General features: G+C 34.2%; 1 protein-coding gene across 15 annotated transcripts in view; it reads right to left on the bottom strand.

Moving 5' to 3' along the window:
* The window catches only part of NOL4 (nucleolar protein 4), a 365,006-nt gene that overhangs the window by 112,717 nt on the left and 230,337 nt on the right, over window positions 1-21,952 (bottom strand). The window lies entirely within an intron of this gene.

A 21,952-nucleotide genomic window follows, 5' to 3' on the forward strand; every position in this document is an offset into this window, starting at 1 on the left:
CTGCTTCTCTGTCAACCCAGCATCTTTTCCTTTCAGAAACAGCTCCTGCTTTTTACCAAGTTTAAGAGGCAATCCTCTGGACATAAACCTTCTCTACCTTATACATGTGTGCCTCAATTTCACATCTAGGTGAAAACAGGACAAAAACACAACAACAACAACAAAAAAAAACAAAACCTTGCCTGTAACTAAAAACATGTTGAATGCAGCAGAGCCAAGTGGAACAAAAACAGTCTTGACAACATTGTATGAACACCTAGATTCCACTGTGTTTGAAACTAATACAAACATTCTTCAGATGTATGATAAAATGCATCCTCCACCCACTCCCCGTCTTGTATTTTGATTAAATATGAATTTTAGTCACTTGTAATTGAGTCTGGAGTGGTACATAAATCAGTCATTATAAAACCGGAGTAATGATGCAGATTTCACATATAATAATTTAGTTACATAGGTGGTTCCAGATAAATAGATAACAGTATCTGTAAACAACAGTGGCTGTCCTCAAATCTATCCACAAAATAAAATCCTCCTGAAAGACCTTGACAATGGGGAATTTTAAATCAATGATGTTCAGAAGTACCTGTGAAATTATAACAGATGCGAAGCACCCTTTAAGGATCACACTCATTTAACTGTATAAGAGGAGAAACAGTAAAACTAGAATAAACAACTGATCTTAAAAGTGAAGTTAAAACTTAAAAACCAGCATATTTTTATAGTTTGAATCATTAAGAAGATGGAATTACCTAATAAAATGCAAGGCAAATACTCTATAAGTTTGAAAAATAGACCACATAGAATATGTTTTAAATGAAAATATACAAAATTTGGAAAATGTTATAACACACTTATCTGAATTCAAATATGCCAAGCTAATTTATTCTTTCTACACACCCTGTGAGACACACAAACCAGCCATCTGCTACAAATGGAATCACTTGGAAACACAAAGGATTTATAGTTTCAGTCAGGATAAAGAAAGCCCATTCTCTAATGGATTTGAGAATATTCAAGATCTAAATCTAAAGCATAATCAATGCTTCTATCCTCTACACTATAAACTAAAATTATAAAAACTGAATTCTGTTTCTCAGGTGGAGTTTCATTTCTTGCCTCTTTCACTGTGGAAGATCTAACCGGCTTTCAAAGACAATCAGATTAAGTTCAATTTCCACAAAGATCCCCACTTCTACCTCAGTCTACCTTTAATCTTTTGCTAAACTGAATTCATAATAAATATACTGTGGCAATTGACACAGAATTAAATACTTTTGTTGCTCTCTACTTTTCTGCTCATGTTAATGTACATTTTCCTTCAAGCTATACTGAGATAGACCTCAATACAGACCCTTCCATATCCTGGATGTAGGGAGGGGTCTCAATACAGACCCCTCCCTACATCCAGGATATGCTCACCAGAGAGTTGGCATTCAAGACAAGTTTCCCTTTTTCTACAAAACTATTTGGCCTTAACAAGTACTACATGATATCAGTTATATGTGGGATCTAATGATCAAAATAAACTGATGGAAACCATGGAACAGACTGACAAACCTCAGAAGGAAGGAGGGGAGGGAGGGCAAGAAGAGATTAACCAAGGAAATCCATGCATATATATGCAGCATTACCCATGGACACAGACAACAGGGTGGTGAAGGCCTGGGGCAGGATGGGAACGGGAGAGCAGGGTAATGGAGTAAAAAGTGGGGATCCATCGGTAATATTCTAAACAATAAAGATTTAGTAGAAAATTATTTGGTCTTAAAAAATGAGAGAATGAAGATAAGCCACTGGGAGAAAAGATTTGCAAAAGACACACTTAATAAAGGACTCTTATCCAAAATATACAAAGAACATTAAAAACTCAACAAGAAAACAACCAGATTTAAAAAAAGAACCAAAGACCTTAAGAGATGCCTTATAAAGAAGATCTATAGATAGTAAATAGGTATATGAAAAGGTGCTCCATGTCCTAGGTCATCAGGGAAAACGAAATGAAAACAACCATGAGATTGATATCACTACAGACCAATTAAGACGGCCAAAATCTGGAACACTGACAGCATCAAAAGTGGAATAGGATGTGGGGTAACAGGAAACTCTCATTCATTGTTGACGGGAATGCAAAATGGTACAACCACTTTGAAAGATAGTTTGGCTTTTTCTTATAAAAGTAAACATATTCTTACCATACAATCCAGCAATCATGCTCTCTGGTATTTATCCAAGGAGTTAAAAATTATGTCTATGCAAAAACCTGCAGATGTAGATGTTTATAGCCAAAACTTGGAAGCAACTAAGAAGTGTTTTAGTAGGAGAATGGATAAACAAACTGTGGTACATCCAGATAATAAAATACTATTTGACTCTGAAAACATAATGAGCTAGTAAGCTATGAAAAGACATAAAGGAACCATAAATTTACTAAGTGGAAAGAGCCCATCTGAAAAGGTGATATAATATATAATTCCAACTACATGACATTGCAGAAAAGGCAAAACTAGAGACAGTAAAAAGGTAAGTGGTTGCTGAATGTGGGTGTTAAAGAGGGATACACAGGCAAAGTACAATAAAAATACTGTGTGATATTACAATGATGGATACAGTATACATTTGCCCAAACCATAATGTACAATGTGGTGAATGAATCCTAATGTAAACTATGAGGGTGCTGAGGGTATATGGAAAACCTCTGTACCTTCCTATTTTGATGTGAACTTAAAAACTGTTCTAAAATATAAACTCCTTTCAAAAATGAGGAAATATGAGTATTTAGGGAATAATATTGAATCAAGCAATAAAAATTACTATAGGCCTCCTAACATCCCACATAAAATATAGCAATCATTGACCCATAAACCTGCCTTGCCTTCATAAGAGCTTTGGATGACCATCCCCTAGGAAGCCTTCATTTCAGGAGCAATTATTTTCATATTGCAGGTATGAACCTAAGAAGGGTAAATTTTTGCCTTAGTTATATATTCCATTTGTTCTTCTTGATATAACATGTGGACTTCCCTAGCAAAGACCCTCCTGAAAATACACTTGCACTTCCCTTATCACATTTCTCCACCTTTATATAATTGTGTCACTGGACCAAGAAAAATCCCAGCAAGAAGGAAGCTAAACCTATTTGCATACCATGTTCAGAGCACAGGTGGCTCAGACAGCAATATCACAGTGCTTGATTTGAGGTGTAGCTGGGGCTGGGGTTGGGGTTGGGGTTGAGTTTCTGATATGCAGCCAAGAGAAATAAAAACAAAAATTTTATTTATCTTGATGTGCAAAATAAAAGAAGAACCACATGAATTCAGTGTCAGGCATCCATACTTGCATACTTTCTGCATGTATCTGATCATGAAGTACTGTACAAGTTAGATTACATGTCCATCTTCCACAGAGTCTAAGAGTTAATGGGAGCTGAGGTCACTCGTGACCATATTTTTATCTTTATAACCTTATACACTGTTAAGTACATAGTAAAAATAAAGTGAATGTTTTCTAAATGAGTGACTGCATACACATTGGAATTGCACAGAAGACAATTTGAGTTAGTTTTTTTAATTAAAATTACTTTTTACAATATCAGTATTCATTTATGAATCTACAGGGAAATTTTAGCATTATTAAAAGTGTGATGACCAGACATTGTGTGCCTTCTGACATGATGTAGCAAAAGGAAGCATACAGCTATGCTGAAGAAGCAAGCTTACCAAAAGGAAAAAAAATAAATAAGAATTCGAAGCTAATCAAACCTCAATCCAAAAGAGGTAGTTCTCCAAGTGTGCCTGCTAGCCCAGCTGCATCTGCATTTCCCAGGAACTTACTAGAAATGCAAAATTATTGGTCCCCATCCCAGACCATTTGAATCACCATGGGGCAGGGCCCAATAATCTGTGTTTCTATGTGCCCTGCAGGGGATTCTGATGCACATTCAAGTTTGAGAACCAGCTAACTTCCATTTATAGGAAACAAAGCAAATAGAATAACAAGTTACTGACACCACAGAAAGCACATAAATCCGAAATATGAACATTGTACAGGACAGTTAACTTTGGTTCTGCAATAACTTAGTGACATGAGGAAAAGTGTGACATATTAGAAGAGATCTAAAAAATGTACTAAGGTTAAATGCATTGACCTTGCTTGTATCATAATTCAAATAAACACAATGTAAAAATTGTTTTTGAGAAAATTGGAAATATTTGACTGTGGATGGGGGTATTAGATGATAACACTAAATTATTTTATAATTTTGTTAGATGTAACGACCGAACATTTGGTTAAATAAATATTTATGTAAAAATCTGTCTACATTTGCTAGAGACACAAATGAGGTATGAAGGGATGAAATGACATAGATATTTGGGATTTGATTTAAAACACTACCATAAAACAAGGAAAAAAAGTGAAAAAGCAAACAAATGTGAAATGTCTTAATCACTTAAATTTGGGTGATGAGCACTACAGTTCAATGCATAATATAGTCTATTTTTAAATACATTATAAAAGTTCAAAGTTGAAAATTTATAAATTTTGTGCTGCTTGGCATCTTTAGAAATTTTTTTCATGACATTCATTTATTCAACCACATTTAAAGAAGCATTACTTCATGCTTAGAGAGCTGTTCTAGGCTCATAGCACTGATCAAATCCTAGTTTTGTGAAGAATGAGATAAAATTTGGAAAGAGGGCTCCTTTTAAAAAATAGATACAGAAGTAAATATTTAATTAAAATGAGAAAAATTACAAATGAAAATTTTCAAAAAAGCTTATAAATGCTGCAAAATCACAAAATCCAGAAAACTATCATTTTAAAAATTAAATAATTCCCTGGTCCATCTCTATGCTACTGTGTTCTTTCCACGTTTCCTGGCTGTAGCCTGTTTTATTGCTTCTTCATATGCCAATGTGTTGTCATGTCTACGGAGAGAATGGAAACATTATTCAGCTAAAGCTTGTGTGATGGAAATGTCTTTTATTGTTGATAGTTTAGAAATAATTAATTTGAAGAGTGAAGAAAACTTTTAATGTCATGCAAATTGTTAGATTGTTCTCAATTTGGGGGAACACTTAATCAAGTTCCTTTCCTGTCTGAACCATTGATTTTTAGAGCATTTCCAGTTTTCATCGAAGTGGCATTTATGAGTGTTATGTTTTCATCATAGATATTAGTATTTTCTGTAAAATCCAATCTGAAACTTTAAATTTTCTCCCAACCTCTTAATATAATCCTCTTCATTAATTGCATTTTTCTTTTTCCTAAAGAAATACTGCCTTTACCAAGATTTGAAAAGTTTGATCACAGGTCACTTCTCAGTGGCTGAATAAACAAGGCCTATTGATTTCATTTTCACTTTTATTGATTGTTTTCACATTTTAGTAGTATTTTATTTAAGTTTTCTCTCGATCTTAAATAAAGACAAAATGATATATAGCCTTCACATATTTCCAAATTAGGAGTCTGTAATTTCTTACTTGTTTCATTCATAGGGTCCAACAGATCTTTCCACATGACAGTTAAAATGTCATTTTCCACTGTGTAAAGGATACACAGATATCTCTGTATTATTACTTACAACTGCATGTGAATCAACTGTTATCCATTTCTTTAACTATGAAGTGGTATTTGTTATTTGGTTTACTGATTTGCCATTGTGTACATGCCTTCCCATGACTTAAATTCTTTTTTTTTTTTTTTTTTTTGCTGAGGTGTTTTTTTTTTAATTTTTTTTCTTTATTGATTTGAGAGAGAGAGGAGGGGAGAGAGAGAGAAAGAGAGAAACATCGAAGAGAGAGAACATCAATTGGCTGCTTCCTGCATGCCCTCCACTGGGGATCGGGCCGCAACCTGGGCATGTGCCCTGACTGGGAATCGAACTGGCAACTTCTTGGTACATGGGTCGATGCTCAACCACTGAGCCACACCAGCCGGGCTAGATTGATTCTTCTTAAGCAATTTTCAATAAATCACATTTGACATTTCATGTTGACATTTCCAAACATTTGTCCAAAAAAAAAAAACAATCAAATTTAACAATCATTTTGAAGATTCTCATTAAATTTTTTATTTGAAAATTACTTGATTTAATCATAACCTCTGAGACGTAATCTCTATTAACAATTTTTAAAACCAGAGTAATTTTTTGGCGCTTCAAAATGATACTAAACATGTTTTCAAGCCTGTTCTTCCAGATGCTGGTTGGCTAGTACAGTGAGTCTCTCATTTTCCCATGCATCAGCAGAACCCCAAGGAGTTGTTAAAATGTCGAGTACTGTACCCCATTTAGTGGTCTGGAGCAGGGCCCAAGGATTTTGATTTCTAACAAATGCCCAGAGGAACATATACTGCTGGTCTTAGTCCATTTGGGATGCTGCAACAAAAATACTCTAGACTGAGTAGCTTAAACAACAAGCATTTATTTCTCATAGTTCTGGAGCCTGGGAAGTCCAAGATCAGGGTGCCGCAGATTCAATGTGTGATGAGGACCCGTTTCCTGGCTTATAGATGTCCATCTTTTCCCTGTTCCCTCACATGATGGAAGGGGCAAGAGAACTCTCTGGGGTCTTATTTATTTATTTTTATTTTTATGAGGGCATTAATCCCATTCATGATGGCTTCACCCTCATGATCTAATCACCTCCCAAAGGCCCTACCTCCTAAAACCAACACACTGGGGGTTAGGATTACAACACATGGATTTTGGAAGGAAATAAGCATTCATTTCACAACTCTGCAGTTCAGGGGAATGCACTTTGAGAAGCTAGTACATTTTTATTTCATTATGTGTAATCCAAAATAACCAGAACTATTATGAACTCCATGAAATCTTCATAAACTTTAAGATTTTAAAATATATGTATCCATTCCATAAACCTAGGTATGTAATAGCTATTTTATTTAAAATAGTTTACAAGCCAAACAATATATGTGACCTTTGGTTTTCAAATAAAATGTTCAGCATCTCATATCAGTTTGACAATCTCCTTTTCACTTTTTCCATAAAAAGTTCACAAAGAATTTGTTTTTTTCTTTAGTGTCTTGTTGAATCTCTAAAACAAATTAATCAAGATTTTGGGGGAAAACATACACTTCTTACTTTTTACTGAATGGTGTTGAATAAAATCAATTCATGGTAAAGGCTAAAATACAATATTACAGTAATTATCAGAGTAAAAAATGAAACAGCTGCTGACATTTCTGTGTATTCTGTTGAACTAACAAATTGTTTTTCTTTACAATAATTTTAATCTTCCCTTTGCTATGTTGTTTCCTGTTAGAAGGGGTCTTGAACTTCATCATCTTTATCTCCCCTGTGATTTTTATCATTCATATTCTCTTGGTTGTCATCATTCTTTCCCTTATCTTCATATTTTGATCATCAGAATTTACTTTTAACAACAGTTTTTGACATGTTGACATTTTGAAGCTCTTGCCAATCTTTCACTTTTAATTTTGGCTTCATATAAATTACTTCTTTCTCTTTATGTATGAATTATGGAATGACCAAGAATTCTAAAGAAATATATAAAATTAATCTAAAATTAAGTCCTACAGATTTCTAAATCACTTACGTTATTTTGAGCCAAGTAATAGTATGATCACATGTTCCTTCTACCATATATATTTAGTTCTTGATGAATCAATATAAAAGTTTAGTTACTGGGAAACTCCTTTTTTTAAGCCATTTCATATTGTACAGCAACTTTGTGTGCCACTTCTACTAGAATGTCCAGGCCTCATCTGGGAAGATTGTATACTTTATGCAATAAGATAAAATGCAATTTGATAGGTAAGATGTATAAAACAATTTCCTTAGATGTATAAAACAGTTTCCAATAGTTGTAGTAGCTATTTTCAGTTCTGCTTCAGGTTTATGTCACACAAACAAAAGAATTCAGATAAAATCTACTTTGTGGGATTACCATAAGTAAAGAAATTAATAGAGTGTGCTGAGTATATTATTCAAATGATAGACCTTTAATTTTGACTAGGTATCAGTAAGAAGCAAATCTTCCCTTTTTAATTGTACATATATTATACAAATATTTCACTCTTTGTTTCTCCTATCTCCATTTCCCATTTAGTTCTGGTGCCAAGAACAGCAGCCCGTGTTCACACAGGGACCTATGGCTAACACACCTTGTGGCATGATGCTAGGACAGTCAGTGTAAGGGTTATTCCTCGGATCGTCCTATGTTGGCATATCTAACAGTAACTCTCCAGTTTTTCTCCACTGCTTTAGAGAGAAGTGTTTAGGTGTGGTAACTCAGTTTAATCTAGCGAATACAAGATGGTATCAGGATAGAATGAGGAAAAGATGGACATTATTCAGAGATTCTCAACTTGAGAACTGGTTATAATATCAATGAAATTAAATTTTCTTCTTTTTTTTTTTTTTTTGTAGAGAAAGGGCATATTTTCAGTTTATTAGGGAGGACACTATGAAGTAGGAAAGCATTTTTATTTCTTTGAAGTGTAAGTATGTGATATTGGGTGAACCAAGGGAAAAAAACAGTACACATCTGTCATTTTCCCCTATTTTTGAGGTAACCCAGTCATTATGAGCAAAGCCCACCTTCCAACACAGACATTTAAAATGCCTGCACTATGGTTGGGGGAGGGGGAGTCACTTGCCCTAGACATCGCCTACTGGAACATGCCCACCACAAGGTGGAAGTTTAAAAAAATAAAGACCATCTGGAATCCACTCTAACTAGGGGGCAGCTATATAATCAGTTCCAGAGGCAACATTATCTGTGGTGCTCAGTCTTAAGGTATTTTCATCAGGTGACTTCTAAAATGTGAATTAGGTAATTGTTCCTGGCCATGAAGATTCCAAGCCTGATTCTCTACCCTTCCCAAAGACTGCTTTATATAGATTTGTTTTTCTGCTGCAATTAGCAAGCATCTGCAACTAAAATCACTGAATGCTCTAAACTTTGATGAGAACATTTACATTTAAACTGAAAAACAAATAAATTTTTAGTCTGCAGATTAAATCATTCATTGCACTGTAAGTTTTAAAAATACAATGTGAATATATTAAGAATACATACAACTCAACAACAACCAAAAAAATCAACCTGATTAAAAAACAGCCAAAGGAGTTGAATAGACATTAGTCCTAAAATGACATCCAAATTGCTAACAAGCATATGCAAAGGTAGTCAACATCACTAATCATCAGAGAAATGCACATCAAAAATTAGGTATCACCTCATACCTATTAAGATGGATACTATCAAAAACTCAAAAAATAAGAATTGATAGTTTTATGGGGAAGTAGGGACCCTTATGCACAGTTGGTGGGATTGTAAAATAGTGCAACTGCTATGGCAAAACAGAATGTCAGTGGCTCAAAAATTTAAAATAGAATTACCATATAATCCAGAAATTCCATTTTTGGGTACATAGTCAAAGAAACTGAGAGTATGGTCTCAAAGAGATATTTGCAAATCCATACTCATAGCAGCACTACTCACAATCTCCAAAAGATGAAAGCAACCCACATGCCTATCGATGAATGCATGAATAGACAAAGTATAGTGTGTGTGTGTGTGTGTGTATACACACACACACACACACACAGACACACACACACACATACAATGGAATATTATTTAGCATGAAAAAGCAGGGAAATCCTGTCCCATGCTACAATATAGATGAACCTTGAGGAAATTATGCTAAGTGAAATCAGCCAGTCAATGAGGACAAATGCTGTATGATTCCACTTATAGGAGATACTTAAAGCAGTTGAAATCATAGAGACAGAAAGTAGAATGGTGGTTGCCTGGGAACAAGGGGTGAGGGAAACAAGGAGTTATTGTTTAATAGCTAGAGAGTTCGAGTTTTACAAGATGAAAAAGTTATGTAGATGGATGGTGGTGATGTTTACACAATATAGATGTATTTAGTACTACTCAGCTGTATATTTAAAAATGGTTAAGATGGCAAAGTTTATGTAATGTGTTTTACCACAGTAAAAAACACAAATGAAGTATTTTAATTAAAATGGAAAAAAACCACACACACAAACATGTACGAGGAAAGAAATCCAAACAGAAGGTAAGGAATCTCTCCTTCTGTTATTTTTTTCTATACTCTGATGAACTATCATGTATGAGTTTTCACAACTCTCATTTCCTTCCTCACAGTACTGTGGGATTATTGAAAGCCAATATGTGAAGAAATTAATAGATATTTTAAGAAAAGAAAAGAAAAAACACCTTCATGCCAAACATGACTTATTTTTTTCCAATTAAAAAGGGCTTCCTCTGCAGTTTGTACTGTTTGGGTACCACGTTTAGATGGTGATATAGAGGGAGAGAAGACAGCGGTCGCTCCTGCTGAACTTAAAACTTTTTATTCTGATGAATATAATTTGATTTATGAATAAAAGCAAGTCATTTATGAGAAGCAGTTTTTGAGGATGCAATAAAATCCTAGCGAGAGATTCCACACTATAAACAGATAACAAATAATCTTAGATATACACAATTCAAGGCAAAAAAAGAAGAGACATATTGGATAGGCTACATAAACCCTGATGGAGCAGGGGTGAGAAGAGAGTATAAGCCATCATTCTAAAATGGGTTTAGAACAACTAATTCTCATGACAGTCTCCTGGCACACATGCCTAGTGTGCTAAATGGTTACTGAAGTTTTTCTGCCTGAGGAAAAAAAAAATTGCCCCATCATTCTACAGATTCCATTTAGAAATAGAAGCCATAAGTCAAAAGCAATGCATTTTATTTGAAGTTACTATATATTTCTATGTGGAAGAATTGCTCCTGAGAGAGTTATATATTTTAACCAATTTGTCAAGGCTTTTATTTTTATTATACAAATGATGAAAGAAATATGTGTCAGGAATGACATTTAAAGTTTCTTTAAACTCCAAGCTTCTATGATTACACCGCTTTTAAGAGAAGAATCCAACAAAGTATATATTCTGAAAGCTTCTAGAGACAGTTGTTATCAGGGAGAGTTATATTATCTTTTGCTACAAGGTTAGAATATTCTGATAGTATAGAAGTCTTGTGACCCAGTAAGTAAAATATGCATTCCTGATTGAACTTCCAAAGTTTCAAAAACAACTACTAAATGCATTAACCTATCTCTCTGAAGGAGAAATTCCCAAATGGAAAAATCCATCTTCTAATATTTCAGTTTAGTTCCACAACTAAAATAATAAAAAGTACATGTAGGCATCAGATCTCAGAACGTCTACTGTGAATATCAGTTCGATTTTCTTCAACTACTTTTAAGAAGATAAAAAATGTTATGGACACCATTAATGTATTTTCCCCAGAACCATTGTTTTACTGTGATATTGTCTCATATGTTTCTGGAAGAACATTTTTTTTTTCTTTTTAGACTTAAATTTGAGTTAAAAGTGAGCCTTGCAAGTGAATCATTAGTTCCATCACCAACAACTCAAACGACTGTAATACTGTAGTGGTTATGGGGTACTATTACTATTTTTATTATTAAGGGACTTGGGTTATGTTATATAAATATTTTAGCAATAATTGGTAATAATTTCATCAGCCTAGGCTTCAGACACTAAAATACAAATGATGTTTCACAAGTAGAATTGCCACACCTGGTATCTATTATTACAATGCTTTTAACTTGCACATTAAATATTTGATCTTGTTTCATTTGTCTTATTTAAAAAAAAAAAAAGTCTAGTAGCAAATGATAGTAACATCAATAATACTAACAATGATGACTTATATTGTGCTTATTATGTTCCAGTACTATACTTAGTTCCTTACACATATTTGTTCCACAAGGACCCCAGGAGGTAGATACTATCCTGCTCATTTTACCAGTAGAAAAATGAGAGTAGACAGTGGAGTTGTGATTTGAACCCTTGTAGTCCTCTTTCAGTGCCTGCTCACCCACAGCCACTATGTTATAAAATATAAAATTTAACTCATACAACCTCTGGTTTGAGATTTATTATTTTGACACTATGAGACAGACTTAAATCTACCCTTAAATTAAATGTTCATAACTGTATTGATCAATAGACTGCTAGCTGCTGTTACTGACAAAATCCTCCAAATTTTAGTGGCTAACCACAATTCATTTCTCATTCAGATGGAAGTCCAAAATGGTTTCTCTGACAGGCAGGGGACTTTACATGGGGTAGTCCAGGGACCTAGGTTTTTTCCATCTGTGGATATCTAGGGGCTTAGGGTTGTCTAGGTCCAGCCAGAAGAGAAAGGAGGATCAAACATAGAAAGTTGCTATGGAGCTGCGCTGGAACTAGTACATTTCATCTCCACTCACTCTCTATTGCTCAGAACTCAGTACAGGGGCAAGGAAGAGTTGAAAATTCTGTTTATGTGTGATCCCAGGAAGAAAACTGGCCAACATCTCCCACATCAGTCTTTTTCTATTGTCTTAGTGATGTTTTATTCATATTTTCTGACTCCAAAACTAATATTTATTCTTTAATGTTTCCCTGTCTTTTCTAGAGACTCCATAGGTATATATCTAAGTGAATACTACTAGTACCTACAAAGTATGTTGTAAAGTTAGAGTGAGAATTGAAAAAGAGCTAAATTCTGGCCAAAAGGGAGACTTTGGGTATTAAGAGAAAGAGCTACATTGGTAGTCCTCAATCCGTGAGTTCTCTATGAAGGATTCTTTTTCTCTTTCAGGAGGAACATTTGTCTACTAAAGCCCTGTTTTCTTATCTCTGTTGCAATAAATTAAGCTCCCTTTAGAATTTATAGAAGTTCTTGAGAAATTTTGACTGCCTGGTTATCAATACACAGTAAACATACAAGATATCCTAGGACTGTTTGTTAATTGTTAATTTAAATAAGTGTTCTGTAGACAATATTGGTTTTTAATTGTAGAGTGAAAAAAAAGAGAATCCAAACTATGAATATAAATTAAATAAAGGCTTACAGAAACATGAGACTCTTTTCCTTTGATATTTACTTTTTAAGGTAGGTATGGTGGAAAATGGTTGAGCAATGCTTTTTATATGTAAAGCATATATACTTTAGAAAAATAACTGTAAAGCCTTAAAACAAGGCTAAAATAGACATTATATCATGCTTATTCTTAGTACTCCAGGACAAAATTAAAAACAAAATCAACTCCACATATTCCTTTGGATGTAAAATCAATAGACTAAGAGAACAAGAAGATTTTGCTAACTAATAAATAAGTTATAATAAGATAATAAATCAGTTATCTTATTGACATTTTAGGGTTATTCATACTCAAACATTATGCCAGAAACAATCTTATCCTTTACAATTATAAATAAATATATCTGTTAACCTTTTTTTTAACCCCTCCATTAAATAATCTAACCACATTGTCTGACTCTACACCTAGTTCATTATAAAATAACATACTATCTATTGAAGAAAGAGCTTGCATTCTGAAATTAATAAGTATTATTACAGGTTCATAATCTTTTATTTGAACCCCTTGGCCCTACATATGTTTGGGGCTTAGAATTCTTTGGATTTAGATAGAACATGTGAAGCATAAACTATATAGTTTGAAATATTCCAGATGCACACATGAATATTTTAATATTTCTCAAAAAATCATATGGATATTGATACTAAAATAGATAAAGATCATAGTTTCATGTCAATTTAGGTCAAATTTTGCCAAAATATGAGTTTGCCACACATTTATTTTAAAATAATTTTTTGAGAGGCTTTTGGATTTTAGAATTGCAGAAAAAGAACTATAAGCTCAGGAACACCTGAGGGAGTTTTTCATTCAACTGAAAATGCAAGGCTCTCCAAGTAACCACAACTAATAGCCTCTAGGCAAAAAGCTAGAGAATAAATGAACCATTCCTGGACTTGCAACTCTACCCAGGAAAGTAAGACTTGACAGTGGTGTTTAACGTGTATCCTCCCACGCTCATCCAAACCCTGTAGATGGACCCGCAGACAGCAGAACTCCAACACCCAGAAGGAAACTTGGCAGGCTCCAAAGCTCACTGAGATAGCCAAAATGATGAAACAAAGAAACAAATACCAAATGAAAGAACAAGAGACCTCTACTGAAGATGAGATAAATGAAGTGCAGGTTAACAGAGCTAGAATTCAGAGCTATGATCTTGAGGAAGCTCAACAGCATGAGTAAGGACATGAACTCCATGAGTAAAGACATAGAAACATTAAAAATGAACCAATTAGAGATAATAAACCACCAAGAAGAAATCAAGACTGACATCACAGAAATAAAGAACACATTGGAAGGTCTAAACAGCAGAGTAGAGGAAGCTGAGGAATGGATCCATTAATTAGAAGACAGGGTAGAAAAAAATTAACCAATCAGAAAATCAAAAGGAAAAAACAATAATAAAAAAAAACAACAACAGGGAGACAGGTAAAGAGAACTGTGGGACAACTGGAAATGTAATAACATTCTCATCACAGGAGTCCTTGAAGAGGAAGAAAATGGACAAGGGTTAGAGAATATAATTGAAGAAATAGTGACAGAGCTTCCCTAATTGGGTGAAGAAAAAAGGCATTCAAATTCAAAAAGCACAGAGAGCCCTAAGTAAGAAGAACCCAAACAGGCCCACACCAAAACACATAGAAAATAAAATGCCAAAAATTAAAGAGAAAGAGAGAATCCTAAAGGCAGGAAGAGATAAGCAACAGGTTACCTACAAAGGAATCCCCATAAGGCTCTCAGCTGACTTCTCAACAGAAACACTATAGGCCATAAGGGAATGGCAAGAAGTAATCAAGGTCATAAAAAACAAGGATCTCAATCCAAGAATGCTCTATACAGCAAGGCTATCATTCAAAATAGAAGGTCAAATAAAGAGCTTCCCAGACAAAAAAGGCTAAGGGAATATATTAGCACCAAACCAGCACTACAAGAAATGTTAAAAGGTCTGCTGTAATTAGAAGAAGAAATAGGAAGAAAAATATAACCACACTAAACAAAAAAGGCAATAAAGAAGTACATATCAATAATCACCTTAAATGTAAATGGATTGAATGTTCCGATAAAAAGACACAAAGTAGCTGATTGGATAAGAAAGCATGACTCATATATATGTGGTTTACAAGAGACCAACCTCACAACAAAAACTTACATAGGTTGAAAGTAAAGGAATAGAATAAAGCCTTCCAAGCAAAAAAAAAAAAAGAAAAAAGAAAGAAAAAAAAGCTGGGGTAGCAATACTCATATCTGATAAAATAGATTTCAAAATGAAGGCTATAACTAGAGACAAAAAAGGCCACTATATAATATTAAAAGGATCTATCCAACAGGAAGATATAACCTTGATAAACATATATGCACCCAATATAGGAGCAACAAAGATATTAAAAATCTTCTGGAGGACTTCAAAGGAAAAATCAACAGCAATACAATCATTGAAGGGTACTTCAACACCCCACTGATAACACTGGATAGATCCTCTAGACAAAAAATTAGCAAAGAAACAGAGACTCTAAATGAAGCACTAGACTAAATGGATTTAATAGATATCTACAGAGAATTACACCCCAAAACCACAGAATTCACACTCTTTTCAAGTGCACATGTGACATTCTCAAAGATAGACCACATGTTAGGACACAAACTAAGTCTCTATAAGTTCAAGAAGATTGAAATTATAACAAGCATCTTCTCATATCAGAATGGCATGAAACTAGAAATCACTTGCAACAAGAACATGCAAAGATATTTGAACACATAAAGGCTAAATAGCATGTTATTAAACAATGAATGGCTAACCAAGGAGATCAAGGAAGAAATTAAAAACTTCCTGGAAACCAATGAAAATGAACACACAACAACACAAAATCTATGGGATGCAGCGAAAGCATTTCTGAGAGAGAAGTTCATAGCACTACAGGCCTACCTCAAGAAACAAGAAAAATCTCTAATAGACTATCTAACCTCACAACTTAAAGAACTAGAAAGCAAAGAAAAGGAAAACCCCAGAGCAAGTAGAAGGAAAGAAATAGTAAAGATCAGAGCAGAAATAAATGACATAGAGACCAATAAATAAATAAATAAATAAATAAAACAATTCAAAGGATCAATGAAACAAAGAGCTGGTTTTTTGAAAAGATAAACAAGATTGATGGACCCTTAGCTAGACTCACCAAGAAACAAAGAGAGAGAACCCAAATACACAAAATCAGAAATGAAACAGGAGAAGTAAAAACTGACACCATAGAAATACAAAAGATCATTAACTACTATGAATAAGTATATGGCAACAAATTCAACAATCTAAGTTAAATGGACAAATTTCTAGAAACACATAGTCTCCCAAAACTGAACCTGGAAGAGATAGAAAACTTGAACAGACCAATAACAACAAAATAATTTGAAGATGTTATCAAGACTCTCCCAGCAAACAAAAGCCCAGGCCCGGATGGCTTCACAGGGGAGTTTTACTGAACAGTCAAAAAAGAACTAACACCCATTCTCCTCATCTATTTCCAAAAATTCAAGAAGAAGGAAGACTTACAAACTCATTTTAAGTGGCCAGCTTAATTCTAATTCCAAAACCAGAAAAATACATTACAAAGAAAGAAAACTACAGGCCAATCTCCCTGATGAACACAGATGCCAAAATCCTGAACAAAATACTAACAAATTGAATACAGCAATACATCAAAAAAATTATTTACTGTGACCAAGTGGGATTCATTCCAGGGATGCAAAGCTGGTACAATATTTGCAAATCAATAAATGTGATACACCACATAAACAAAATTAAGAATAAAAACCACATGATCATATCAATAGACACTGAAAAAGCATTCCACAAAATCCAGCATCCATTTCTGATAAAAATGCTCAGCAATGTGGGAATAGAGGGATCATATCTCAACATAATAAAGGCTAAATATGAAAGACCTACAGCCAACATCATACTAAATGGGCAAAAAATAAAAGCATTTCCCTTAAGAACAGGATCAAGACAGGGAAGAACAGGAACAACATTTTTGCCACTCTTATTTAACATAGTCCTGGAAGTCTTAACCACAGAAATCACACAAGAAGAAAAAATAAAAGGGATCCAAATTGGAAAGGAGGAAGTAAAACTGTCATTATTCACAGATGACACGATACTATACGTAGAAAACCCCAAAGACTCCATCAAAAATTTACTAGACTGAATAAATGAATTTGGCAAAGTAGCAGGATACAAACTTAACGTCCAGAAATCATCGGCATTCTTATACACCAATGATGAACTCACAGAAAGAGAAACTGAGAAAACAATCCCATTTATCATCACGGCAAAAAAATTAAGATACCTAGGAATAAACTTAACCAAAGAAATAAAGGACCTATTTGCAGAAAACTACAGGACATTGAAAAAATAAAGAGAGGAAGATATAAAAAAGTGGAAGCACATACCTTGTTCATGGATTGGAAGAATTAACATCATTAAAATGTCCATACTACCCAAAGCAATCTATAGATTCAATGCAATCCCCATCAAAGTACCAGTGACATACTTCACAGAACTAGATCAAATACTTCAAAAGTTCATTTGGAACCAAAAAAGATCTCGAATAGCCACAGCAATCTTGAAAAAGAATAACATAGTTGGAGGGATCACATTACCAGATTTCAGGTTATCCTACAAAACCACTGTAATCAAAACAGACTGGTACTGGCACAAGAACAGGCATGTAGACCAGAAGAATAGAACAGAGAACCCAGAAATAGACCCAAGGCAATATGCTCAATTAATATTTGACAAACGTGGCAAGAGCATACAGTGGAGTCAAGGCAGCCTCTTTAATAAATGGTGTTGAGAAAATTGGACAGCTACATGCAAAAAAATGAAACCTGACCATCAACTTACACCATATACAAGAATAAACTGAAAATGGGTAAAAGACTTAAATGTGACTCATGAATCTATAAAAATCCTAGAAGAAAATGTAGGTATCACACGCAGCAGAATTTTCACTGATACATCACCTAAGGCAACAGAAACAAAGGAGAAAATGAACACATGGGACTACATCAAACTCAAAAGCTTCTGCACAGCAAAGGAAAGAACCAAAATGGAAAGGCAACCCACTATATGGGAGAGCATCATTGCCAATGATACATAAGATAAGGGGTTAATTTCCAAAATATATAGTGCTCATACAACTCAACAAAAGGAAGACAAAGAACCCAATTAAAAAATGGGCAGAGGAGCTAAATAGACACCTGTCCAAACAGGACATACACATGGCTAAGAGACATATGAAGAAATGCACAACATCACTAATCATCAAAGAGATGCAAATTAAAACAACAATGAGGTATCACCTCACACCTGTCAGAATGGCTGCCATCAACAAATCATCAAAAAACAAGTGTTGGCGAGGGTGTGGAGAAAAGGAGACTCTAGTACACTGCTGGTGGGAATGCAGACTGGTGCAGCCACAATGGAAAACAATATGGAGTTACCTCAAAAAATTAAAATTGAATTGCCATTTGATCCAGTGATCCTACTTCTAGGAATATACCCTAAGAAGCCAGAAACACCCATCGGAAATAATATATGTACCCCCATGTTCATAATAGCACTATTTACAATAGCTAAGATCTGGAAATAGCCCAAGTGTCCATCAGTAGTCAAGTGGATAGAAAAGCAGTGGTACATATGCACAATGGAGTACTATGCAGCTGTAAGAAAGAAAGATCTCTTATCCTTTGAGATGACATGGAGGGACCTGGTAAGTATTATCCTAAGCAAAACAAGCCAAGCAGAAAATACAAATACCACATGATCTCACTTATTTGTGGAATATAATGATCATAACAGTCTAAGGAATAGGGTAGACCCAGAGATGTTGAAGAAGGGTACAGACTGAGAACCCTCAGAAGAGGGGTTGTGGGGGCAGGGAAGAGATAAACCACAGAACTTATATGCATGTATGCATAACCAATGGACATAGACAACAAAGCCAAGGACGGGGTGGGGAAAATAGGGAGGAGGGTGTCAATAGGGAAAAAAAGGAGAAACATCTGTAAGAAATAAAAACAAAAAAACTTATAAGGTCATAATCCAATTATAGATTGATATTTAAATTAGATATTGTTTCTTTGCTTTTCATAAAGCAATTTTAATGAATTACAATTATTTAAATACCTAAAAAATTTCAAACTCCTCTTATATGATCAAATTTAAAACAATGTTTTTGGTGGTTTTTGGTCCAGCATATAAGGAGCTTAAAAGATATTACTTAGGCCCAACAAGTAAATATAAAAAGGTAAAAAAAACGAGAAGCTCCACAACTGCTCCTAGTTCCATCAGACAAGTGAGGTCACAGGGCAAACTGCTACACACCCAGTGAGACAAGCAGGTAGACAGAGAATCCTGACTTAGTGGAGCAGAAACCTATATCCACAGAAACCAGTATTAGGGTAAGAAAACCTGAATGGTAATTGATGAATTTCAGGAGGCTCAATGTGAACAAGTCTAAAAGAGAAAAACTCTGGGGTGGGGGGCAGGTCATGCGAAAGTGGGGCAGGTAGGAAGGGAAAGGAGGGGGTGGTGTCTCTTAGTGTTTTACCTCCAAGAGTCCACCGGGTTGTAATAGTGAAGATCAGAGAAAAATCTCCTTGGGCTGTCTACAAGGAGAGGGGAAGTGATTATTTTTAAATAAGAGCATTCCAACTCGTTTTAAAAAGACCTGCATGCAAAAAACTATTTTATCAGAGCCTAAATGACTGGCGTTTTATCAGAGCCTTACTAACTTGGTGGAAGAAAAATACCTTACTCTAGCGTATTCTAGCCTTCCAAATAGAGAAAATGAAATACCAAATGCCCTCTCCCTCTAGAAATTCAGTACCATCTAAGGGGTGAAACAAAAAAATGAAAGTAACAAAACAAAACTGAGAAGCTCTTATGAAGTTCACAGCTGAGGGGCATAAGCTTACTAAAAGACTGAGACCTTTCTTAGGAATACAGACCTCTTCTCCTCCCACACATCTTACCACTGCATTACTAACAACCTGTCTACCACAGTTTCTCTTACCCAGTACACCACATCCACACTTCAACAAAACATTACAAGGCATACAAAAGGAAAACAAACACAGTTTGAAGAGACAAAACAAGCATTAGAACCAGGCCAAGATATGGTAAAAATGTTGGATTTATCAGACTATAAATTTAAACAACCATGATTAATATGCTAATGGGTCTAATTAGTCATTAGCAAGAAGAGTTAGTTAATATAAGTAGAGGGATGAAAAAATCTGAGAGTTTGAAAACAAATGCTATAGATTCAAAACATTGTAATAGAAATTAAGTATGCCACTGATGGGTTTATTAGACTAGACATGTTTGAAATAAAAAATCTCTAAGCTTGAGGATATGTCAATGAAACTTCCAAAACTGAAAAGCAGAGAGAAAAGTGACTGAAAAAACACAATATACAAAAACTATGGAACAACTACTAAATATGTAATATACATGTAATGGCAATATCAGGAGGCAAAACAAGGATGGCTAAAAATTTCCTCAAATTAATGTCATATATTAAGCCACAGATTCATGAGTCTCAGAGAACACTGAGCATTATAAATGCAGGAAAAACAAAACAAAACAAAAAAACTACACCTAGGTTTATCATATACAAACTGCAGAAAATAAAAGAGAAAGAAAAACTTTTAAAAGAAGTCAGAGGCAAAAAACACTTTACCTAAAGAGAAACATAAACAAAAATTATAATTATCTCCTCAGAAATCATGCAGACAAAAAAAGTGGAGTAAAATATTTATAAAGTATTGACAAGGAAACATAAAATTCTGTGTCTTGTTAAATTAACCTTAAAAAGTGGGGAAATAAAATTTCTCAGGAAAACAATAATTGAGAAAATCTGTTGCCTAATTGGCTTTGCAGAAGTATTAAAAGAAATTCTTCACAGAGAATAAAAATTATATAGATCTGAAAGTTGGACATATAGAAATATAAAAAAGAAAGAGCACTAAAGAAGAAATAAATGATGTTAAAATTTTTTTTCTTATTCTTATTTATCTAACTCATAACAGTTTGTTAAAAATAATAAAAGCTTTATTGATAGCATTCTTATACACCAATAATGAACTCAGAAAGGGAAACTAAAAAAACAATTCCATTTACTATTGCAACAACAACAAAAATGCCTAGGAATAAACTTAAACAAAAAGGTAAAATATCTGTTCTCAGAAAACTACAGAACATTAAAAAAAACAAACAGAGGAAGATATAAAAAATAGACACATATACCATGTTCATGGATTGGAAAAATCAACATCATTAAAATGTCCATACTACCCAAAGCAATCTACAGATTCAATGCAATCCCTATGAAAGTACCAACAGCATATTTCACAGATCTAGAACAAATACTCCAAAAGTTTATGTGGAACCATAAAAGACCCCAAATAGCCACAGCGATCTTGAAAAAGAAGAACAAAGTAGGAGGAATCACAATACCAGATATCAAGTTATACTACAAAGTCTTCGTAATTAAAACAGTCTGGTACTGGTATAAGAACAGGTATAGATCAATGGAATAGAACAGAGAACCCAGATATTGACTGAAGACAGTACACACAATTAATATTCAACAAAGGAGACAAGAGCATACAATAGAGAAAAGATAGTCTCTACAATAAATGGTGCTGAGAAAATTAGACAGCTATATCCAAAAAAAATGAAACTAGACAACCAACATAGGCCATACACAAGAATACACTCAAAGTGGATAAAAGACTTAAATGTAACCTGTGAAACCATAAAAATCCTAAAAGAAAATGTAGGCAGAAAAATCTGACATCATCTGTAGCAGAATTTTCAGTGATACATTACCTAGAGCAAGAGAAGCAAAGGAAAAAATTAATGTAAATGAGACTACAACAAACTAAAAAACTTCTGCACAGCAAAAGAAACCAGCATCAAAATGAAAAT

This window comes from Molossus molossus, unplaced genomic scaffold, assembly GCF_014108415.1.
Source record: "Molossus molossus isolate mMolMol1 unplaced genomic scaffold, mMolMol1.p scaffold_m16_p_6, whole genome shotgun sequence".
Taxonomy (NCBI): domain Eukaryota; kingdom Metazoa; phylum Chordata; class Mammalia; order Chiroptera; family Molossidae; genus Molossus; species Molossus molossus.